The 15,601-nt window shown below is 34.1% G+C and overlaps 1 protein-coding gene across 4 annotated transcripts in view; it reads left to right on the top strand.

Moving 5' to 3' along the window:
• Positions 1-15,601, top strand: part of LOC121737305 (high affinity cAMP-specific and IBMX-insensitive 3',5'-cyclic phosphodiesterase 8) — a 225,531-nt gene that overhangs the window by 194,634 nt on the left and 15,296 nt on the right. The gene's annotated exons all lie outside the window — the stretch shown is intronic.

The following is a 15,601-nucleotide window of genomic DNA, read 5'->3' as shown; positions in this document are numbered from 1 at the left end:
TCACGCCCAAACCGATGAACCGATTTTGCTGAAATTTGGTCTGGCGATACTTCGAGCCCCGGGAAACGAGGTGCTATCGACAATTTGAGACCGAATCCCAATGTAGTAATGGGGATTGTCCATTTTTTTTTAATTTTGCTCATTACAAAAACATTTCGAGGAATAAGGTCAGTGATCGTTTTTCTGTATATAAACGAAAAAAATACCCATTAGTTACTTATATTTTTGAACTAATACGTTTAACCTTTGTTTGACCTTCAATGGCGTTAAATCTATATATATAAAAATCAATTGCTGTTCGTTAGTCTCGCTAAAACTCGAGAACGGCTGAACGGATTTATCTTATCTTGGTCTTGAATTATTCGTGGAGGTCTAGGGAAGGTTTAAAAGGTGAGAAAAAATTGCCGGGAAAATCCTCAAAACAGCATTTTTCTATTTCCCATACAAACGTTTTCTAAATAAAATGGAGAGTCAATTTGTAATTTATTACCGCTGCATAAAGTTCAAATTCGCGTGCGCGTTGGAGGACCTAATATCGCGTTCTGAAACTCAACAAAAGTGAAAGTGAATCGCGAACGCGACAAAATTGCATAGTCTCAAAATACATAGTACATAAATAAACACAATAGTATTAAATAAATAACACATAGGCTACAATTTTAACCGACTTTCAAAATGGGGGAGGTGTTATGTTCGTTTTCTTATATTCAACGATTACTCCGCCGTTTGTTAACCGATTTTCAAAATTTTTCTTTTGGTATATAGGGTATCATCCCAATTTGGTATTATATTCAGAAAAGTGGTGATCTGATGAAGGATCCATAAGTAATCGAGGGAACTCCTCAAAACTTATAGGGAAACATATGGTGACTTCGGTTTCGTGAGAAGTATTCTAAGCATATGCTACCAACAAGTAAGATTTTGCACCGAGATATACCTGGTATACCGTGGTTCGGAAGGTGCTGACAGAATTCCTGATTCTTTATAGATACAAGTTTGGGAGTTTCGGCGTTGTTTTAAGAACAGAAAGCATATGCTACTATGCAAATTACATTCTTCATCATCATCATCATCATCATCATCATCACTACCATATTATACCATTTCATAGTCTTTTAGATCGAGACTCGAGTTTGTCAAGCGATAATTAAAAAAAATCTATATCTACCTAATATTATAAACCTGAAGAGTATGTTTGCTTGAACGCGTCAATCTCAGAAACTACAGGTCCGATTTAAAAACTTATCTCAGTGTTAGATAGATCATTTATCGAGTAAGACTCATCATTTATCAAGAAGGTTATATTATATTATTACTCTAAGACTAATACGACAGAAGAAACTCAGGAAAATGTGGGAAAAACGGGGGATATATTTTTTATGGGAAAATGTACCTACGGATTCTGTAAAATTTCTAATTTACGCGGGCGAAGCCGCGCGGGACATCTAGTTAGCAATAAATTCGACCAACATTACGTTTCGAACTTTTTTTAAGCTTCTCGTATCAGCTTTCACACAATGAGAACTTGCATTTGACGAACCAGCCATTATAAATAAGATTGAAAGGAAATTTAAAACATATGCAGAGGTCAATTGGCGGCCGATGATGACGTCAGAGCGAAACTTTAAAAATTTATTGAGAAAAAACTAGCCAATGAATTTCAAAATTATTTAATTTATATTCTTAAAATACCCTATTTTAACGAAAAAAAATATAAAAAGTACATGTGATTTTTTTTGGACAATGCCCATTTCAGACGCTGTAGCGAGTCGCGACTAAAGCTTCAATAGCGCCATTCAGAAATATACGCTGCTTAAGTTCGCTATAAAAGGCTATAATATTAATTAAGTTCTTAATACTTAATATAAAATTAACTCAATCAGAAAACCACGGGTCGTGAGCTTGAACAATAACCGTTATAAAATAAACAATAGAAAAGACAACGAGAAAATATGAAACCAATACCCGATCTCCGACCTAATTATCTGGAGTTAAAAGGCAGAAAGACCCTGAAACACAATACCACCTCTTCACAAAGAGATTCGGATGAAATTCCACTTAACAATAGAAATATTGTTATTCTTTGTATCGCCGAGTGACGTCAAATAAAGGTAAAATATAAAATACAACAAACCTGTAGGCTTAACATAACAACTTTAGAAACGGGAAAGAATGGACACACTGACAGATTTTAGTGATAAAATGGCGGATTTCTTTTGTTAATCTATCACTTTGTCTATTCTTCCGTAGAAAGAAACCTTTTCTATGGTGACCATGCTATACCTGCAAGTATTGAATTGTTTGACAGACTTATCGACAAAACGGTACTTGGGCAGAGTAGACAGAATGATAGAGTATGCCGACTTATGGCCGTTCCCAATATTTGATCTATCTCTGGTGTTACCCTACTAGAGATAGGAATAGCTCACATTAGACATAATATTATGTCAATTGTGAGCTATTCCTATCTCTAGTAGGGCAAAACCAGAGATAGATCAAATATTGGGAACGGCCGTTAGAACTGATGTTGAAATTTTTAATTATTGTGACGAAAATCGTCGCTAGGGTTGTTAACTTGTTGTATTCGATGGACGTGTTCCTCTTTGGTCGTATTGTTGTTTGTGTTTTGGCACATGCGATTATAATTGTCAGAATCCAATTTTGAAATCTTTATTTTAAATATTTAAAAATAAATTATATCAGCCAGCGCGAGGCACATTCCGTTCATAATCCTAGTGAAACCCGACGAATTTGACAGATATTGAAACCTGTCCGTTTCTTTGCAGTCGAACTACTGGTAGTTATGTCTATTGTGACTTGGGTTTGCGGAATTTGAAAAAACTTCAGATTTTCCTCCACGAGTGCCAGGAAAGTGAAAAAAAACTTGAGAGGTGTCAAGGGACACCCGAATCTATTGACGCCCAGGAATACTAACAACGCGTCGCTGTTTATTCTCAAAAAACGCCATCTAGTTGACGCACAGGAATACTATCAACGCCCTCTGCCCCTACCATGCAGGTACTAATAAAAAAGTGTCGAGGTCAATTATCGTTCTGTCTAGCCTCCTTCACGCCGAACGCACGACAAGGAACTTCGTTCCAAAAGGGAGAGGGATCTAACTTCCTCTTCTAAGTCGCGCCGGTGGTCTACCAATCTGTCATTCAAACAAAATGCTCTACGCTAAAAGAAGTTTTCACTTCAAAATTGGATGTTTTATAGAAAAGTGCTAGGACACTTACTTGAAAGGGTATTAGGGCAGATAAATAAAAGCATCAAAATTATGGTAATAAAGTACTTCAGGGATGAAGGGATAGTATTGAATCCCTTCGGTGTCCCGTCACATTAGCGAGCAATACCCTCAATTTGGAGTCCTTTGGGATGGACAGAGACGCATGAATAAATGAAGGGAACTTCATACTTATAAACGTATCTGAACGTTTTGCCGATAAAAGAAAGAAAAGTTTTGCCGAATAAGCTATAATAATAATAATAATCTTTATTTAAAACTTTTAGCATCTGTTACAATGTGTAGTTATAACTTATAATATGACCTAGGAGTACTATACAGTTGTATATGAACTTACGAAGACAATAAATAACAGACTTTACACGTATTGTATAACTTTGGCGCCTGCACTAGGCTGAGCCTGTCCTGCAGATCACCAATATATTTTCCTTCTTTTAGACATATAGTTTAGTTAAGATCAAAATTTAAAAAAAAAGGTATAATATTTGAAAAACAAATAAAAGAGCCTCTGGTTACGCATTAAAGATTTTAAATTTTAAGTTCGCGCTGTGTGTGTGTGTGTGTGTGTGTGTGTGTGTGTGTGTGTGTGTGTGTGTGTGTGTGTGCGTGTGTGTGTGTGTGTGTGTGTTTTCTATCTATATATCTCTCGTAGCAATTGTTCCTTTTCTTGATAATCTAGAGTTTTGAGCCAGTTTTTAACTTTTCTCTTTACTTCTATTAATGAACTATATTCTAAGACGCATTCTCGTTTTACATTACTCATTACAGCTAGATGATAATATAAGCGGATGGCGTTTCCGTCAATAAAATTTTGCAAAATCGTATCGGTTCAGTATTTTCGGAATTCAAAACATTCTTGTTAAGGATAATTTTAGTTAAACCCAATATACTATTTAATGATGAGAAGATGGATTTGGTGGACACCACTGTATTCTTAGTCATTACACTAGACAGTAAATTACAGTGGGGTCCTCATATTGCTAATCTTGCAGATAGGCTCAGTTCTACAGCATACGCAGGCAGAAAAATACGGGAAATTTCTGAAGAAGACACAGCAAGACTAGTATATTTCAGTTATTTTCATAGTAGAATGTCGTATGACTTCCTCTTATGGGGAAACCTGCCGACATTAATACGATTTTTGTGCTGCAGAAGCGAGCTATACGTTCAATTTATAAAATGTCGGCTTTTGAATTTCTGAGAGAAAAGTTTAAAGAAATTGGTATACTAACTGTTGCTTCTCAATACATTTTGGATAATGTATTAAATGCTAAAAAGAATCTTAGTAAATTTACAACCAAAAGTGACAGTCACGGAAGAGACACTAGAAATAAGTATAAACTAGAAATACCGGTGATCAGACTTATATAAAGTTAGTAAATCTTTTAAAGGTCAATGTATACGCCTTTACAATAAAGTCCCAGAAAACGTTCAAAATCTTTCCATTAATAAATTTAAAAAAGTAGTCAAAGAGCGTTTGTGTGCCAAACCCAAATAAGGTTTTCATAAACGATGGCACATAGCCACTATAATAATTATAAAATAAAGAAATCTATTGATACATTTACTGAATGTTGATTTAAATTACAAAATAAGTTGAAGGCTTGGCTTGAATGTGATCTAAAAACTTTTTACGACAGACTTGTATTGAATAGCTATACCTATAGGTATTTTGTTTGGCTCCTTTTACATATCATGTTTTGGTGGGATTTCATATTTTCTTTTTTGAAGGTTTTTTTTCTTTTCTTTTCAGGTCACGTTATAACTTTTCTGTACTTAGCTTAGCACCCATTCCCTATCTCTTTTATATTTTTTCTTTGAGGCTTCGTTAGTTCTCTACGTATCACGTGATATTAGGTGGACAATGGAACGTAAATACTTTTGATTTCTGAGACGATTATTATTTATTTATTTATTTCAAAGGCACATCTACAACATAAACACAATCATTACAATCAGTTACAGTTCTCAGATTAAGGGTTAAGCGCTTATGTCAATTACAGATATGCACAACATTATTATTACAATTCAATATAAACATCGTCAGTACAATAATATTATATAAAAAGTGAAATCAGGTATGTAATTGATCCATAAAAATAAGTAAGTAATGTTTTTGTTTAAATTTTTAAAATTCAAAGTAAACTTAATTAATTAATTAAAATAAAACTTAACTACTAGAATGCCATTTTATAAAACAATAATTCATCTTAATAATAAAATTAAAAATATCACAGTATAATACAGTCTTTGTTTACTTTAAGTATTTTCCTTTTAAAAGACGCGAGTTGGTCATGAAATATGTCTAGATCTAAAGTCCTGTGCCATTTGTTGTAAGTATCCGGGAGTCTTACAATAGGACTGTTTTGTCCCAAGTTGGTTTTGCACATAGGAGTATTAAATACTCCTACTGGTTTACGTCTCGCACTCAGCTTAGGGACAGTTATAGCTAAACCCTCAAGAAAATCTTGACAAGGAATTCGGCCTGTAACTACATCACGTAGGAATACCATGTCCATCATACGTCTTCGTTGTGACAGTGTATCCATTTTAAACGCAGTTAACCTTTCATCGTACGAGCATCGGCTGTTAACCTCACTGGAGATATAGGCAAGATGTCTGGTAAACGAACATTGAATAGATTCTATACGTTGTGAATGGGCATTGTAAATCCAAATAACGCTTCCGAACTCCAAAATACTACGTACAAAGCTTTTAAATAAAAGAATTTTCGTATACGGACGCTTGAAATCATGCGTGTTTCGTTTTATGAACCCAAGAGTTTTGGCGCCTTTATTAACCATGAAGTCATAGTGTGGTACAAAACTTAACTTTGAGTTAATAAGAATACTTAAGTCCCTTACTGTCGATGAAACAGATATGATACTCCCGTTGATATGGTAAGTAGTAGAGAAAAACCTTTCTTTTCTTAGTAAACCTTATGTGTTGACATTTAGAAGCATTCAATTTCATTCTGTTCGATTAAGGCACCACATGTATCGCTATCCCGTCGCACAAAGAATGATCGCTGTCAGTCTCGAGTTGCGATAATTTTCTATTATTTATTCAACAAAATATGCACATAACAATATAAAAAGTAGCCAGAAGCCGATTCTCAGACCTACTGAATATGCATGCAAAATTTGGTAAAAATCAATAAAGCCGTTTTGGTGGAGTACTGTAACTAACATTGTGACACGAGAATTTTATATACTTAATACTAGCTGTCCCGGCAAACGTTTCTTTGCCATATATAAATTACTTCGCCCGTATTATTTTATTGAAGCGACTAAACAAGTATGTCATCATGGCAACGTCCATCGCTATCCCGATTCCCGTCGCACAAACAATGGTCGCCGTCAGTGTCGAGTTGTAATAATTTACTATTATTTATTCAACAAATGCACTTATCAATATAAAAAGTAGGTATCGAGTAGCCGATTCTCAGACCCACTAAATATGCATAATTTAAAATTTCGTTAAAAGTTAAAACTGCGGCGCCCATATAGCATTACATACATTTTATAATAAAATATATAATCATTAATCATAATTATAATATTTATGTATTTATGTACTTATAAGTTTTATATTAAGTAACACCGATATAATATTATATTATTATCGGAGTTACTTTTTCAAAAATAAACAAATATGCGTTTTATTTTTATTCGTCTACTCAAATATCAACTGGAGTATTAAAAGATTACACTTTGACAAGCGATACCGCGATGTAGATGCCGTTCAGCGACACCTAGTGACAATTTCTGAAATTAATCCTTTTAAATTATTGTTCTCTGATTACTAGACAGTAGACATCGAATATGTATCAGCTACGAATAATAAAAATTATTCGTAGTGCATCAGCATAAAAATATTATAATATTAAGAAAATGCTTAATGGGGTTGCCAGGGGTCGAGAGAGCTATTTCAGTAAGTAATATAAAACAGTGAAGATTAAAAATGTATAAACATACTTATTACTTATTAAGTTGGAAAATTTCAACAAAAGGAATGTTCATAAACACACACAAAATAAATAAAATCAGCCAAGTGCGAGTCGGACTCGCGCACGAAGAGTTCCGTACTGTTATAGACCTGCAAACAGACCAAAATTGTGTTTTTGTATGGGAGCCCCCCCATACAAAAACACAATTTTAGATCTCAAAATCTGTAAGGTCTAGAAAACTGATTTTTTGACACAAGTAACTTCAGTTCATAAAGATTAAATGCTCAAGACGAAAACACGATTAAGTACTCAAAAAATGCTCGATAGTTTTTTTTTTATAAAAAACCTTGTTTTAGACACATTTTTGCTTGGATCTTCGAAGTTTGCTGTCTTTTCTTTAATATTTTTTAATATCTAAGAAGGTATTGATAAAACCTAAATTTGCTCAAAACACTTTTTTCATAATCATTATAGTTCGTCTTTTATTCAAGTAAAACTAACTCGGCGATGATTCCGCGCCGTCCTTTTTCACCTGGCATATGAAATACGGGCGTGAGTGTGAAGAGAGGACGACGTTTGATTTTTAGAGTCAGGTGAGCTCTTAATGGGTCCAGTTCTGTCAAAGCAACAAAAAATTGGTCTTCTCATAGGCTTAGCTGTTGGTTCAATGAAAATCAAAATAAATAAAAGGCGAAAAAGATGGTTGAAAGAATTTTTGCTCCACGAAAAATTATGAATTATAAACGAATGGATTCCAGATCGTATAACATAATATATATTGACTTTAATACAGATTTAGCTGTTCCCACTACAGAAGCCACACTTTTTCCGATTTAGTACACTAATTAGGATCCTAGCTTTCTAAATGTTATTCCACTTGACTAAATTTAGTTAAGGTCAATGCGTCGAAGTCCGGCCATACTTTTGCAAAATTAAAGTTTAACATAATTTATTGACTTGAGATTCGCTTTTTAAAGTAACTTGTGTCATCGGAAATTATAGGCTATTATATATATATATATATATATATACAGGGTGTCAAAAGACCGCTTCCGATAACTTCGTGGGGTTATTATAGGGCATGAGATATATCCATTGGTGTAAGAAATTTTCATGTAATCGCCAGTTTTTAAAATAGTCAAAATTTTCAATACGCAATGTATAATGCGTGCAGTTAATGCGCGATAATATCGCCCGCCGCCGATGAATGAAACCCCGGGCCGAGCCGGCCCCCCCGCGCCGCCCGTGCCGAATACCGCGCGCGCGGCTCTGCGCTAGTCATGAGTTAAGACAAAACAGCTGATCGTGGTGTGCCCGGGCTAGGGTATACCCTAGCCCGTAGGTAGTGAATAAACCACCAATATTGTAATGATTATTAAATTACAATAGTTTACACGATTTAACAAAATGTTACAATTTATTAATTACCGTTTCTCAGGTTTTTACTCAAAAATACTCAGTTTTTACTTCCGGCCAAAAAGGAAAAGAAATCATAATTCACATCCGATCATCATCCGATTTACACATCTGTAAAAATACATACACAGTTACCTACTGGGCTACTGCACCTATCAATACCTATCAATGGAAAACATACGTGATAACATGTTCACTGACCTGTGATCAGCTGTCTGCTTTTATGAAATGCAGTTCGAACTGTGTTCCATGATCCATCTAACTCGATATAGATTGCAGAGTTATTCAACACTTAACAAAAGTAATTACAGGAGACATTCCAATTCTTTAAACACTTTTTATTGCACTGTTTAAACCGCACTATCGTCTATCGACGACGATGTTCACCTGTTCCTTAAAGCATCGCACATTCATCGGACGTATCTTGTCACGGCCCGTTATTAATTACAAACATAAAAAAAAATAGTTAACAATACACAAAACAAGCAATAATATGACAACATCTAAACGTAAAATTACAAAACTTAAACAAAAACGTCACAGTAGGTACCTACACCAGCACGGCGCGTGTTAGACAGCCGACTGAACAAAATTGAAGAAAAAACTTTGTAAAATAATAGGGATGTATCCCTGTGCAATGTGAATATTTTGAGTAATCGATAATTTTTTTATCGATAAATCGTATTAATTGTTTTACATACGAGTACGTATTGATTACTGTCAAACTAAAAATAAACAAATACCTACTCAATATTAAGAAAAGCGACAATAATTAAAAGTTATTTAATTAATTAGGTATTAAAGTATTTTAGACGCGCATAACGCGTACCACGGTATAACAATCACTTTATCACGGTAATGTAGGTATCGAATTTAAAAAATGAGATGAGATCTACTAAATAATAGTTATAATTTTTATTATTTAATGGTAATTTAAATATCGACTAAATAGTATTGAATTTATAGGGTACAACACTTAGATTGTCCTTGAAATGGATTAGCGACACGTGCGTCGGGCACCTGCAGAGCGGCGCGCTTTGTCGGCGCCGCGATCAAAGCAAGCCGCCGCGCTGTTCGGTGTCCTTTGACTACTTCCGAAAGTCGATACACGACGAACATTATTTCAAAAATTAAAATAGATTTTTTAATTTAGTAGCCATTTGAGCATTGAGGTAATAGGTTGTTAGAGTTGTTAGGAGATAAGTTTGATTTTTTAACAATTACTTCAAGTATCAAAACATGGTAGTATTGTGTAAAGTGTTAATAAATAATTGATTATTATTTCAGTTGTAATAAAATACTTTGTGGTGTGATACATTTCGTTAACGAGAAGTTTTTTTGACGTTCTTGGTGGTGACTGGTCTTATTGCTTGGTGTTAAGGACTATTTTCAAAATGCATAAAGAAGTAAGAACACTTGAACTCAACATTTTTCACGTAAGTTAATTGCCAGTTTTACGTATGAGGTTTTTTCGTGTATCATCTGTTATTTCGATTGATAAGTGACGATTGCGGATAAACAGTTCATCCGCATAGGTTTCGTTACTTACGATGAACTTTTTAACTAGTCTAATAATCTTAGAAGTTTGCCATACTGTCGTAAGTTGTTACACATGCACAGACAGTTACTTACAGTTTTCTACATGAGGTACCATTAAACTCTTAACACTGCAAGTAGCTTAGATGAGAGGTCAGAGGTCAGAGTTCTAAGTTCCACGTCATGGTGACCTTCATGGGTTTGAAATTGAAAAGACATACCTACATTAGGGTTTCTGTGTGTTCTGTCGTAAGTCGTAACTCGTAGTGTATCGTCATTCGTCGCATACGACCTTTCGACTTAGCGTGCGTAGGGCGGAGCTAACAGCTGATTAACGCGGTCAACGTTCTCGGGTATGTACTCGGAACACGAGAACGTTGACCGCGCGCTTGCAAATGGTTATTGGGGTAAAAATAATAAAATTTAAAAAAATATTTTAAAATATTTTTCTATGTGGTTTATTATCATGTTTAAAGGGTTTTAATTATAAAAAAATAAAGAATAAAAAATTAAAAAAATTAAAAAAAAAAATTAAAAAAAAATACATATTCGTAATCAGAAAATGTAGTATAATCATACCCCAAAGTTATCGGAAGTGGTCTTATTACACCCTGTATATATATATATATATATATATATATATATATATATATATATATATATATATATATATATATATGTATATATATATATATATATATATATATATATATATATATATATATATATATATATATATATATATATCTTAATATATATATTTCTTGTGTGCGTGTGTATGTGAGTTGTGACTGAACTCCTCCTAAACGACTGGACCAATTTTGATGAAATTTTTTGTGTGTGTTCGTGGAGATTCGAGAATGGTTTAGATTTACAGTTTGGTCTACTGGAAAATGTTTTTTCAATTAATTTCTTATTTATAAGGAGTTGTTGATTTTGGAATGTTTTACATTAGATCCGGCGGACGGCGCTATCATCGCATTCAATATTATTCTATTTCAATTTTAGTTTGTCCTGACAGATGGTGCTACGATTAATTTGAAAAAAGTTTTGTTATTCAATTCATGTGCTGATTAAAATATTAAATAAATAACACATAGGCTACAATTTTAACCGACTTTCAAAATGGGGGAGGTGTTATGTTCGTTTTCTTATATTCAACGATTACTCCGCCGTTTGTAAACCGATTTTCAAAATTTTTCTTTTGGTATATAGGGTATCATCCCAATTTGGTATTATATTCAGAAAAGTGGTGATCTGATGAAGGATCCATAAGTAATCGAGGGAACTCCTCAAAACTTATAGGGAAACATATGGTGACTTCGGTTTCGTGAGAAGTATTCTAAGCATATGCTACCAACAAGTAAGATTTTGCACCGAGATATATACCTACCTGGTATACCGTGGTTCGGAAGGTGCTGAGAGAATTCCTGATTCTTTATAGATACAAGTTTGGGAGTTTCGGCGTTGTTTTAAGAACAGAAAGCATATGCTACTATGCAAATTACATTCTTCATCATCATCATCATCATCATCACTACCATATTATACCATTTCATAGTCTTTTAGATCGAGACTCGAGTTTGTCAAGCGATAATTAAAAAAAATCTATATCTACCTAATATTATAAACCTGAAGAGTATGTTTGCTTGAACGCGTCAATCTCAGAAACTACAGGTCCGATTTAAAAACTTATCTCAGTGTTAGATAGATCATTTATCGAGTAAGACTCATCATTTATCGAGAAGGTTATATTATATTATTACTCTAAGACTAATACGACAGAAGAAACTCAGGAAAATGTGGGAAAAACGGGGGAAATATTTTTTATGGGAAAATGTACCTACGGATTCTGTAAAATTTCTAATTTACGCAGGCGAAGCCGCGCGGGACATCTAGTATATATATATATATATATATATATATATATATTAATTAGACCTATAATGATCTAAAAATAATCTTAGTTGCCGTATTTTTTTACTTACGTGGTATTTTTTTTAAACTCGGCGTGTAGGCGGACTTCCCTTATAACAGTTTGAGGCAAGTCCGTCTAGCAGCAGTATAGCCATAACTTGTGAAGTAAAATGCATGGCATCGGTGTCTAGCAAAGCCGCAAAACGGCCATTCAAATATGTGTTTAACGTGTCGTTAATAAGGTTCGCATTCCAGAGAAAATTAATTTTATATCATTTTAAGGCAAGTCGTATCGTAAGTCTAAGTGGTTGCAAATATTTTCATTTAAATTATAGGGCATTTTTTGACAAATTAAACACTAAGTATAAACATAAATGTTTATTACAACAAAATTATATTAATTAGTGCCGGTAAAATCAACAACTTTGCTTCATCATCATTTATGAGATGAGACATTTTTCAACATACTCCCCTACTTAATTTTGATTTGATTATTGTTATTGATATGTCTACTTAGTACCTATTTTTTTTTTATTCCTTCATATTAATATTTAGTTAGTTAAAATAACTTTTTAGTTTACGTGGCAGATTGGGGCCATGCACGCGAAAGTTACGCGTTTTTACCATTATTTTCGCCGCTCTATTAAAATTATAAGGGTTGTTGGTCCGGGAGGTAGGATTTTTTAAGAAAATTTCCTGCTCTTTAAGGATTTCAAATTTTGATTATCTATCAATACTTACTTATAATAAAATCGTAGAGGTAAAATTTTTGTACATTGAAAATAAACTTGAAAAAACGAGTCAGGGGCATGTTAGAAGAGTAGTAGAATACATTTTAACTGTTTTTGAAATTTTTGTTTCTCCGTCTGTTTGTCTGTTTGTACAGGCTAATCTCTGAATCCGCTGGACTGATTTCAATGAAATTTGGCATGATGATACCTTACATCCCTGGTCAACATCTTAGATACTTTTTTTTAACCGACTTTAAAAAAAGGAGAAGTTAATGTTTACTTTGCTGTTTGTGGTCAGATTTTCAAAATTCTTTTTTTGTTGTATAGATTGCCCGAATTTGATAACATGTTTACAATAAAATCGGCCAAGTGCGAGTCGGACTCACGCACGAAGGGTTCCGTACCGTTATAGAGAAAAAATAGGCCAAAAGTTATGTTTTTGTATGGGAGCCCCCCTTAAATTTTAATTATATTCTAATTTTATTATTGATTATTAAATAACACATATATTTAAGGATTCTGTGGAAATTTCAACTGCCTGCCTGTTGTAATTATTGGTATCGAGCAAAAAAGGCCAAAAAAATCATGTTTGTTGTATAAGAGCCCCCCTTAAATATTGATTTTATTTTGTTTTCAGTATTTGTTATTATAGCGGCAATAGATATACACAATCTGTAAAAATTTCAGAACTCTAGCTATAACGGTTCTTAAGATACAGCCTGGAGATAGACAGAAGGACAGACAACGAAGTCTTATAGTAATAGGGTCCCGTTTTTACCCTTTGGGTACAGAACCCTAAAAACGGTGACTTGATAAGTAATGGAATTGAAGAAACTCCTCGAAATTTACAACGACAACCAAAGTGATTACCAATTCTAGCAAAGGTCGATCTTTAAAACTTTTCCTAATATTCGTAAACGCTTATCCAAATACTGGATGGATATTGACCACTGCGTATCTGAATTCGTTACCAGCCATGGAAATTTTAAAGTCAAACTTTACGGATCTAAGTTACTAGCATCGATCGAGCACATAGGTAGAAATGGTAGAATATGTACGACCGAAGGCAGTATGTTTGAATCATGTTCTCTAGGAGAGTTTTTTCTGCCAAGACGAAAGAACTACAATGCTAGACAACCTACAGTGTAAATCTGATGTCGCATACTACGGTGATCGTGGACAGCAGGAAATTAATCCGTGCCTTCAAGCGTTTTTGTCATAATTATTATTGGCAACAGTCTAACACAACAAATTCCAATATTAATTTAGCTATACTTAGTACAGTTACAATTTTTATAATTATAGTTTATATTCGTGGTGCATTAAAAATTTCGTGTGTAATGTAGATCCAAATAAAATAGTCGTAGATGGGTGTTCAATTTTGTAAATCTCGATTTTAATAACATACATTCACGCGGACGAAGTTGCGGGCAACAGCTAGTCTCAAATAATTTTTGGTTTTTGGAATATTAAAAAAACAAACCCTTCTTTTTTAGTTAGCAGTTTATAACTTTTGCAATTTTTATCAGCCCCTCTTGTATGCTCTTTTCGTGCTTTACTGCACGATTTGGGCAATGCTATGATTTACCTCCTCATACAACAAACACGATTTTTTCCCTTTTTTGCTCTATATCCATAATGGTTACACTAAGGTTTTTGAAAATTTCAGAAAATGCTCAATTATATTTTAAATTTAATAATTAGTAATAAAAATTAAATAAACTCATTATTTAAGGGGGGCTCCCATACAAATTTACGGTACGGAACCCTATGTACGCCAGTCCGACTCGCACTTGGCCGGTTTCATAATTTTTCCTTTCATTGTGAATAAAGACCAATCTAGGTACCAAATTTCAAGGTTCTAAGTCTGCTAGAAGTACCTTAGAATTTTGATGATCTGTCAGTCAGAGTGAGTGACAATATGTAGTAACTTTGATCGTCCGTAACTATTAAATTATTTATCGAAATTTCATGTAATTTGAAGGTTAACCTAGTTTTAATACTTGCTCTTAGTGACCGAAATTCTAAATCCCTAGCTTTGTTAACATCGAAGATAAAGGGGGTGTGAAATAGCCGCGAACCGCTTCGAGAAAAGTATGGTACGGCCGTGCCTTTGCTAAAAAGCTTGGCTAGAGCACTGCCGTGCCCCCAGATGACTTACAATCATGTATATATGTTGACATCTATACTAATATTATAAATGCGAAAGTATCTCTGTCTGTCTGTCTATCTTGCTTTCACTCCGAAACTACCGAACCGATTGTAATGAAATTTTGTACACAGATAGTCTAAAGCCTGAGAAAGGACATAGGCTACTTTTTAACTGAAAAAATGTTTATAAGGGGGTGAAAATGCGTAAATTTGTTCAAATTAAGTTAGTTCCAAAAATTCATAATAGATGACGTCGTGCCGTCTCCTACATCGCACAAGCGCTTACTCAAACGTGTTTACTATAAAAGGTGGTAAGGATGAGAATTCCGTTTGCGTTTTTTTTTTTTGGAATATTATGAAGAGTTGATAATCGACTTCAACCCCACTTCCCAGGATCTAACCCCCTACGGGCTACGCTAAAATAGGGGTATTTTATGTGTGACGTGTCTGTCTGTCTGTAAAGTGTAAACATTGAAGGTTGAAGTAAGCGTACCGTAGAAGCACCTCTGTCGTGGTAGCCTACATAGTTCAACGGGAACTACGTACTACTCGTATATAATAATATAAGTTATTCTATGACGGGAACTACCGCGCGCTATAAGCTGAAGTCCACGCGGACGGAGTCGCGGGCAACAGCTAGTTGTATATATAATT

This window comes from Aricia agestis, chromosome 20, assembly GCF_905147365.1.
Source record: "Aricia agestis chromosome 20, ilAriAges1.1, whole genome shotgun sequence".
Taxonomy (NCBI): domain Eukaryota; kingdom Metazoa; phylum Arthropoda; class Insecta; order Lepidoptera; family Lycaenidae; genus Aricia; species Aricia agestis.
Note: the sequence above shows the minus strand (reverse complement) of the source record. Positions and strands in the feature narration are given on the sequence as shown.